Source organism: Phyllobates terribilis, unplaced genomic scaffold (genome assembly GCF_046119375.1).
Source record: "Phyllobates terribilis strain yellow unplaced genomic scaffold, ASM4611937v1 Scaffold_1__5_contigs__length_1240528914, whole genome shotgun sequence".
In the NCBI taxonomy this organism is placed as follows: domain Eukaryota; kingdom Metazoa; phylum Chordata; class Amphibia; order Anura; family Dendrobatidae; genus Phyllobates; species Phyllobates terribilis.
The window spans coordinates 357,002,790-357,012,126 of record NW_027362761.1 but is presented as its reverse complement, the minus strand read 5'-3'; the positions used below and the strand labels follow the sequence as shown (position 1 = coordinate 357,012,126).

Sequence of the window (9,337 nt, the reverse complement as noted above, 5' to 3'; positions counted from 1 at the left end):
AATATATACCTGACAGGAGCCCATAGATTCTCCTGCCTCCAATAATATATACCTGACAGGAGCCCATACGTTCTCCTGTCTCCAATAATATATACCTGACAGGAGCCCATACATTCTGCTGCCTCCAATAATATATACCTGACAGGAGCCCATACATTCTGCTGCCTCCAATAATATATACCTGACAGGAGCCCATAGATTCTGCTATCTTCCAGAATGTATGGGCTCCTTCCAGGTCCTGACTGCAGCCCATACATTCTAGCTGGCTCATTAGTGAAGATGCTAGAATGTATGGGCTGCAGTCAGGACCTGGAAGGAGCCCATACATTCTAGGCTCAACCGGGCACGAATACCCGCATGAGGAAACACAAAGGAAGCCGTCTTCGCGCTGAGCATTCTGGGAACGGGGCGTGACGTCAGTGTAACCTAGCAACCCCACGTCACTGTCCCCTTCCCGCCAGATTCAAGCGTATGAAGTGCTCGCGGGCGCCGCGGGTAGGTGATCGGCGGGTGAGGGGGTGAGGTGATTGATAGACGGGTGAGGTGGGTGGAGCGGGCGGCCTGGTGAGTGTATGCACCATGCACACAGGGCGAGCAGCCGCCTCACATGGCTGTCAGGGCCGGCTTTCCATCATTCCGGATTATCCAATGCTCCAGACTAATGTCCTCTCACGGTAGAGTCCTGATGGGCACCGTTCAGGCCGGGGGGCTGGTGGCCCAATGTTTACTGATCATAGTGGTGATGTGAGGGCATGCTGCTGTGCACAGAGGCCCCTGCTCTGCCTAATGGGGGGTTGCCCATTCTTAGATGGTTTGTCCAATGGAAGCCCCCTCTATTTCTTCCATATGTTAAAGCATGGCAATATTCACATGATGTAAAATAGGGATGATGAATATTATACATAAAACTCTGGAAACATGGGGAGATCTCTCTTAAGAGTTGGCAAATGTGGATGCACCCAGGGTGAGTGTTGTGCCAATGTGTTTGTTGTGTGTAATGCCGGGATGCCCAGTGTCCAAATGTGTAACCGCAGGGCCGGCATGAAGGTGGAGCTGGTAGAGGATGACATTTTACACCGCAGACACCCAAGAAGGACGTCCCTAAAAGCCGCCATTTACGCTGATGAATTAGCCCTCATTAAGCATCAGACATAATTTTTTCTAAATCCGTGTACTGGATCGGATTTTTACCATCAGTGTGGCATCCACTTTTCTCTTAGGGATCGTTCACACAACCATATTTTCGCTCCGAATCCTGTCCGTGAATAAAACGGGCAGCGGTTGGGCCAATGTTATTCAATGGGGTAGTGCAGATAACCATTTATTCACTAGTTAGTGAACTGAATTCGATTAGGTTAACCGAATCTACGTGTGAAAAAAAAATCGCAGCCCGCACTAGTTACTTGTGTAAATCAGAGGAGACTCGACCATTGAAGTCATTGGGTGCACAGATAAAATCGGACGTCATACGGAGCCACAGTATAACATCTGATTTTTACAGACACATTGCAATTCTGTAACAGGAAATTGTAAATGAGTAATAGCTGCTGTAAAAAAAATAATTGCCTATGGACTGTACACAGATGACAAGTGAGAAAAAAAATCATCCAGCGTTTCGTGATGAAACTGAGCAGTTTTTCATACGCTCGTGTGAACCTAACCTTTTGCAAACAGTAAAAATTTCAAAGCTTTTGGCCATTAAACAGGAAAAAATGCCAGCACTTGGATGGTATCAGTTTGCTCTCTGAGTTTTTCACTCGTTGACTCTAATGGGTGGGTTTGATCAGTGACTCCGTTTGTTTTTGTGGTCAATCCATACAAAATGGCTGTCATGTGAACTGCCCCATAGACTGTAATGGGTCTGTATTCTATCCTTGAAAAACACAAAACACACACATCTGAATGAGGACAAAGTAAACGCAGACTCTGCAGGAGAGGAGATTGTATGAGCGTTACAGAATTCCAAAATTCCCAGTCTTGTGAATGGGACCTCATGCAACTTTATTTTCCAACAATGCTATATTGATGTATGCTTGCTGAAGAAAGTTACATTAATCGTATATAAAAGGGATATTCTTGGAGGTGAAAGCTATCGACTTTTCATAGGATAAGTGATCACTTTCTCAATTTGCAGACATGGTGTTTTGAGGTGTTGCCCCTCCTCAGTGCAAAGTATTTGATCTGATTTGGCTAGATTTGGCTTTTATCCTAAGTCATATTGCAAGGCTCGTTGAGGAGTTTATATTGACTTTTAGGATCGCTGCTTCCAATGGGTGGCGCTAGAGTTCTAGTCCTCCTCCTTTCTGAAGAGGCAATTTGCCTATTTAATTTCCCAGCGGAGCATGAATGGCTTTTAACTGTCCTCACTCTGACATGCCAGGCTTGACATGTCACACTCTCCACAAGGAGAAACATTACCCCTTAGACCGCAGTCCAGAATCTCTCACCTAGCCAAATCAGATCTCATACTTTTCATAATGAGGGGCAACACCCCAAAACACTGTGTCTGCAAATTGAGATTCTGGTTTGGGTTTTATCCTAATATAAGGCTATGTGACCACGATGCAGAAATGCTCAGGATTTTTTCCTGAGCGTTTCTGCATCTACCGAGCAGAAAAAAACGCATGTGGATTGTACATGCGTTTTCCTGCCAGGGACATGCGGAAATGGAGCGTTATTCACTGACCTTTCCGCATGCGGGTTGACAAGCGCTTTCCAAGCGATTAGCATCACTTGGAAAGTGCTTGTGACAACTAGGTCACATTATATAAATCCATGCAAACAGCATGGATTTATATAGTGTGACCTGAGAGAGTGTTTAAAAATAAATATATACTTACCCTCCGATGGCCCGCGCTGGCTTGTTTCGCTCGGTCCCGGCTGCCAGCAGCAGTGGATTGAAAGACCTGCCGACGTTAGCGTCGCTTGACCCGTCACGTGACTCTGACGTCAGCGCAGGTCCTTCAATCCACTGCAAAGTGCCGGGAAGCAAGTAGGAGCGCAGCGCGGGCCGCCAGAAGGTAAATATACATTTATTTTTTATTTTCTTTTTTTACAGATTTTTTAATGGTACCTGGGTGTGGATGAGACTTTCCTCTCCACCCGGGTACCATCCGCACATTAGAACGCACCAATTACGCAAGTACAGATGCAGTCTTGCGGAATTTGCGCGTTCTAATGCAAGTCAATGGCGGCGAAAACGCAGCATTTCCGCAAGATAATTGGTAGTGCTGCGTTTTTTTCCACAATGATAATCCGCAGCTGAAATTTCCGCAGCATGTGCACAGCACATGTGGATTATCATTGGGGAACATTGCTGCCCTTCTACCATGCGTTTTTAATGCGTTTCTTCAGCTGCAAAACGCATTAAAAACGCATCGTGGCCACACAGCCTTATGGAATAACCTCTGCACTCGGATTCGTTCAAAGAAGTACAATTTTAATGCAGTCCATAAATTAACAAAACGTTTCGGTCAAACAGACCTTCATCAGTACACTGCAGAACATAAATGAAAAAACGTGAGTAAATCAAAGAAAACATAAATCACAATGAAAAAACATGTAGATTAGCATGTGGCATTAGTTTCGCCACAGGGCAAGAGGCTCTTTACATATGATGTATCTAAGGTATGCTATCCCTATACTCCTGCCACACAAATAAGCATATGGTAACTAAGCTCCATATTTTATACTTCCCAGGTAGTTTTGTGCTGTACTGAGACACTGAGTCCTCTACCCCTGCACTCATGCCTTACCTCTTTCAAGCAGTCTGGTAGGAGATACCTTAATCTATTACCTGTATTAGCTCATCCGCATTTTTTAGCAAGGATCCTACACCTTTTCCCACAGACTTGACCCCAGTCAGATCATTCTCTCTTGCCCTGTGGCGAAACTAATGCCACATGCTAATCTACATGTTTTTTCATTGTGATTTATGTTTTCTTGGATTTACTCACGTTTTTTCATTTATGTTCTGCAGTGTACTGATGAAGGTCTGTTTGACCGAAACGTTTTGTTAATTTATGGACTGCATTAAAATTGTACTTCTTTGAACGAATCCGAGTGCCGAGGTTTTTCTATAATATTGTACGGGTTCGGCCCCTACTCGAGCACCAGTGTCCAGCTGTGCAGCGATTTCTTTCTACTATTGGGTTTTATCCTAAGTCATATGCCAATCTTCATTAAAGGGTTGATATTAACTCTTAGGAATAGGTGATGCCAGAGTTCTTGTCCTCTTCCTCTCTGAAGAGACAATTTGCATAGAAAAATGGTTGGAATTCGTAAACCTTTCACCAGATATTTTTCTTCAACCCCCTTTAATTAAACCTGAAAGTCTACACTTCAATTGTATCTCATTTGTTTCACTTTAAATCCAAAATAGAGCCATGCAGAGTCCAAATATTTCTGTACCTAACTGTATCTATAGTCTAGGTAAGCAGGCTGAAGAAGGCTTGGGGACCCAACTCTTGGACTAATCAACTCGTCCCCAGCTTGAATCTTGAATAGAAGAAAGGGTGTAGTATTCAGCAGCAGCCACTAGACCAGGGATGTCAAGCTCAAACACACAGAGGGTCAAAATGAAGAACTTGGACTAAGTCGTGGGCCAACTAGTATACAGAATAATGGGCCCCACGCAGTCCTCCATACAGAATAATGGGCCCCACGTAGTCCTCCATACAGAATAATGGGCCCCACGTAGTCCTCCATACAGAATAATGGGCCCCACGTAGTCCTCCATACAGAATAATGGGCCCCACGTAGTCCTCCATACAGAATAATGGGCCCCACGTAGTCCTCCATACAGAATAATGGGCCCCACGTAGTCCTCCATACAGAATAATGGGCCCCACGTAGTCCTCCATACAGAATAATGGGCCCCACGTAGTCCTCCATACAGAATAATGGGCCCCACGTAGTCCTCCATACAGAATAATGGGCCCCACGTAGTCCTCCATACAGAATAATGGGCCCCACGTAGTCCTCCATACAGAATAATGGGCCCCACGTAGTCCTCCATACAGAATAATGGTCCCCACGCAGTCCTCCATACAAAATAATGGTCCCCACGCTGTCCTCCATACAGAATAATGGGCCCCACGCTGTCCTCCATACAGAATAATGGGCCCCACGCTGTCCTCCATACAGAATAATGGGCCCCACGCAGTCCTCCATACAGAATAATGGGCCCCACGTAGTCCTCCATACAGAATAATGGGCCCCACGTAGTCCTCCATACAGAATAATGGGCCCCACGTAGTCCTCCATACAGAATAATGGGCCCCACGTAGTCCTCCATACAGAATAATGGGCCCCACGTAGTCCTCCATACAGAATAATGGGCCCCACGTAGTCCTCCATACAGAATAATGGGCCCCACGTAGTCCTCCATACAGAATAATGGGCCCCACGTAGTCCTCCATACAGAATAATGGGCCCCACGTAGTCCTCCATACAGAATAATGGGCCCCACGTAGTCCTCCATACAGAATAATGGGCCCCACGCAGTCCTCCATACAAAATAATGGTCCCCACGCTGTCCTCCATACAGAATAATGGGCCCCACGCTGTCCTCCATACAGAATAATGGGCCCCACGTAGTCCTCCATACAGAATAATGGGCCCCACGTAGTCCTCCATACAGAATAATGGGCCCCACGTAGTCCTCCATACAGAATAATGGGCCCCACGTAGTCCTCCATACAGAATAATGGGCCCCACGTAGTCCTCCATACAGAATAATGGGCCCCACGCAGTCCTCCATACAAAATAATGGTCCCCACGCTGTCCTCCATACAGAATAATGGGCCCCACGCTGTCCTCCATACAGAATAATGGGCCCCACGTAGTCCTCCATACAGAATAATGGGCCCCACGTAGTCCTCCATACAGAATAATGGGCCCCACGTAGTCCTCCATACAGAATAATGGGCCCCACGTAGTCCTCCATACAGAATAATGGGCCCCACGTAGTCCTCCATACAGAATAATGGGCCCCACGCAGTCCTCCATACAAAATAATGGTCCCCACGCTGTCCTCCATACAGAATAATGGGCCCCACGCTGTCCTCCATACAGAATAATGGGCCCCACGCTGTCCTCCATACAGAATAATGGGCCCCACGTAGTCCTCCATACAGAATAATGGGCCCCACGTAGTCCTCCATACAGAATAATGGGCCCCACGTAGTCCTCCATACAGAATAATGGGCCCCACGTAGTCCTCCATACAGAATAATGGGCCCCACGTAGTCCTCCATACAGAATAATGGGCCCCACGCAGTCCTCCATACAAAATAATGGTCCCCACGCTGTCCTCCATACAGAATAATGGGCCCCACGCTGTCCTCCATACAGAATAATGGGCCCCACGTAGTCCTCCATACAGAATAATGGGCCCCACGTAGTCCTCCATACAGAATAATGGGCCCCACGTAGTCCTCCATACAGAATAATGGGCCCCACGTAGTCCTCCATACAGAATAATGGGCCCCACGTAGTCCTCCATACAGAATAATGGGCCCCACGCAGTCCTCCATACAAAATAATGGTCCCCACGCTGTCCTCCATACAGAATAATGGGCCCCACGCTGTCCTCCATACAGAATAATGGGCCCCACGTAGTCCTCCATACAGAATAATGGGCCCCACGTAGTCCTCCATACAGAATAATGGGCCCCACGTAGTCCTCCATACAGAATAATGGGCCCCACGTAGTCCTCCATACAGAATAATGGGCCCCACGTAGTCCTCCATACAGAATAATGGGCCCCACGCAGTCCTCCATACAGAATAATGGGCCCCACGCAGTCCTCCATACAAAATAATGGGCCCCACGCAGTCCTCCATACAAAATAATGGTCCCCACGCTGTCCTCCATACAGAATAATGGGCCCCACGCTGTCCTCCATACAGAATAATGGGCCCCACGCTGTCCTCCATACAGAATAATGGGCCCCACGTAGTCCTCCATACAGAATAATGGGCCCCACGTAGTCCTCCATACAGAATAATGGGCCCCACGTAGTCCTCCATACAGAATAATGGGCCCCACGTAGTCCTCCATACAGAGTAATGGGCCCCACGTAGTCCTCCATACAGAATAATGGGCCCCACGTAGTCCTCCATACAGAGTAATGGGCCCCACGTAGTCCTCCATACAGAGTAATGGGCCCCACATAGTCCTCCATACAGAGTAATGGGCCCCACGTAGTCCTCCATACAGAGTAATGGGCCCCACGTAGTCCTCCATACAGAGTAATGGGCCCCACGTAGTCCTCCATACAGAGTAATGGGCCCCATATAGGGGTGGTGGTTCTGGTGTCGCGGGCCAAATAAAACCACTCTGTGGTACAGAGTTTTACATATATGGACTAGACAGTGTATGAACAGATGTGTTGATTATATCCAGCAACCATCAGAGCAAATTATAGCTGATCGGTGGATATACTGGGTGTCTGATCTCCACGAGTCTGATATTGATGACCTATCGTATGGATATGTTATTAATATGTAAGATTCGGACAACTCCTTTAAATTTTAAGGTGAAGCACAGTTGGGGGAGGGATTGGGGTTTAACTTAGAATGGCAGTATGTGATTTGTTTTGGGTTTAATCATTTGTAGCAGGTAGAGTATAGAGTCTGAAGCTTGAATTTTAGTTTTCGAATGATACCAGACTGAGAATCCAAGAACTAGCCTGTTTTCTGGTTCTGGCTGTGTCTTAGGCTACATTCACTCATCCATTGCACATTTTTTAAACTGACAACACACACGTACTTAGGGTTTCATTGATCCACCGAGCAGATCTTTTTTTAAAAAAACAAATCCGTGAGATTGATTGTGTCCTATTCTATTATGGATCGGATTGTCAATGAGGATCTATTAAAAACAGATGAAAACCAGAAGTTTTTTGTTATGCTTCATCCATTGTTAACTTGATCCATTACCAAGTGCAAATGAACAAAAAAAGGTCAGATAGGTGACCTACAGTTTTCAAAACTCTGGGTATTCGAGAGTGTTAGATCACTCTAGAATAAATGCATATCTCATTGCTCTCCTGTAGTGCGCTGAGCTTCTGTGGTGCCAGTGTCCCATCTAGAACATTATTCACAGCAGGAGTCTCACTGCATAATAGGAGGGAGAAACAGTGTGGGCAGGGATTTATCCATTTTGAGCCTGAATAGTAGTCTCAGGATGGTGCTTTGTAGGTGGAGTTGGTGTGAGTGAGCGAGCTGTAGGATGAATACAGCTCTGGTAAAGAAGGCAGAGCTCATGGCCTCTTGAGAAATGTAGTCTAGAGATACAGAGGAAGAAATCAGAGTGTGAACAACAACAAACCTGAAGGGTGAGCTAAAAAGAGAAAATAAAGGTTACTGATTTGGGGGACTCCTTACAGGGACAGTCAGATTGTTTATTTTTTCCTGAATGGAAAGACACTTTTAACCACTTCGCACCAGAGCCTGTTTTTGCCTTCGTGACCGGGCCAATTTTTTCAATTCTGACCACTGTCACTTTATGAAGTAATTACTCTGGAACGCTTCAGCGTATTCCCCTGATTCTGAGATTGTTTTTTCATGACATATTGTACTTCATGATAGTGGTAAAATTTCTTCGATATAACTTGCGTTTATTTGTGAAAAAATCGGAAATTTGGCGAAAATTTTGCAATTTTCAAACTTTGAATTTTCATGCCCTTAAATCAGAGAGATATGTCACACAAAATACTTAATAAATAACATTTCCCACATGTCTACTTTACATCAGCACAATTTTGGAACCAACATTTTTTTTGTTAGGGAGCTATAAGGGTTAAAAGTTGACCAGCGATTTCTCATTTTTCCAACAAAATTTACAAAAACATTTTTTTAGGGACCACATCATATTTGAAGTCACTTTGAGGGGGTCTTTATGACAGAAAATACCCAAAAGTGACACCATTCTAAAAACTGCACCCCTCAAGGTGCTCAAAACCACATTCAAGAACTTTATTAACCCTTCAGGTGCTTCACAGGAATTTTTGGAATGTGGAAGAAAAAAATGAACATTTAACTTTTTTCACAAAAATGTTACTTTAGACCCAATTTTTTTTCTTTTCACAGGTGTAACAGGAAAAAATGGACCCCAAATTTTTTTGTGCAATTTCTCTTGAGCGTGCTGATACCCCATATGTGAGGGAAAACCACTGTTTGGGCGCACTGCAGGGTTCGGAAGGGAAGGAGCGCCATTAGACTTTTTGAATGTAAAATTTGTCTGAATAATTAGCATACGCCATGTTGCGTTTGGAGAGCTCCTGATGTTCCTAAACAGTGGAAACCCCCCACAAGTGACACCATTTTGGAA

At 45.4% G+C, this 9,337-nt stretch overlaps 1 protein-coding gene across 2 annotated transcripts in view; it reads left to right on the top strand.

The window, feature by feature from the left end:
* The first annotated feature begins 392 nt into the window (after positions 1-392).
* The window catches only part of KNTC1 (kinetochore associated 1), a 221,818-nt gene continuing 212,873 nt past the window's right edge, over positions 393-9,337 (top strand). For both annotated transcript variants that reach the window (XM_073676226.1, XM_073676227.1), the window contains exon 1: positions 393-495. The gene's annotated coding sequence lies outside the window, so the exon portion shown is untranslated. The remainder of the gene's footprint in view (positions 496-9,337) is intronic.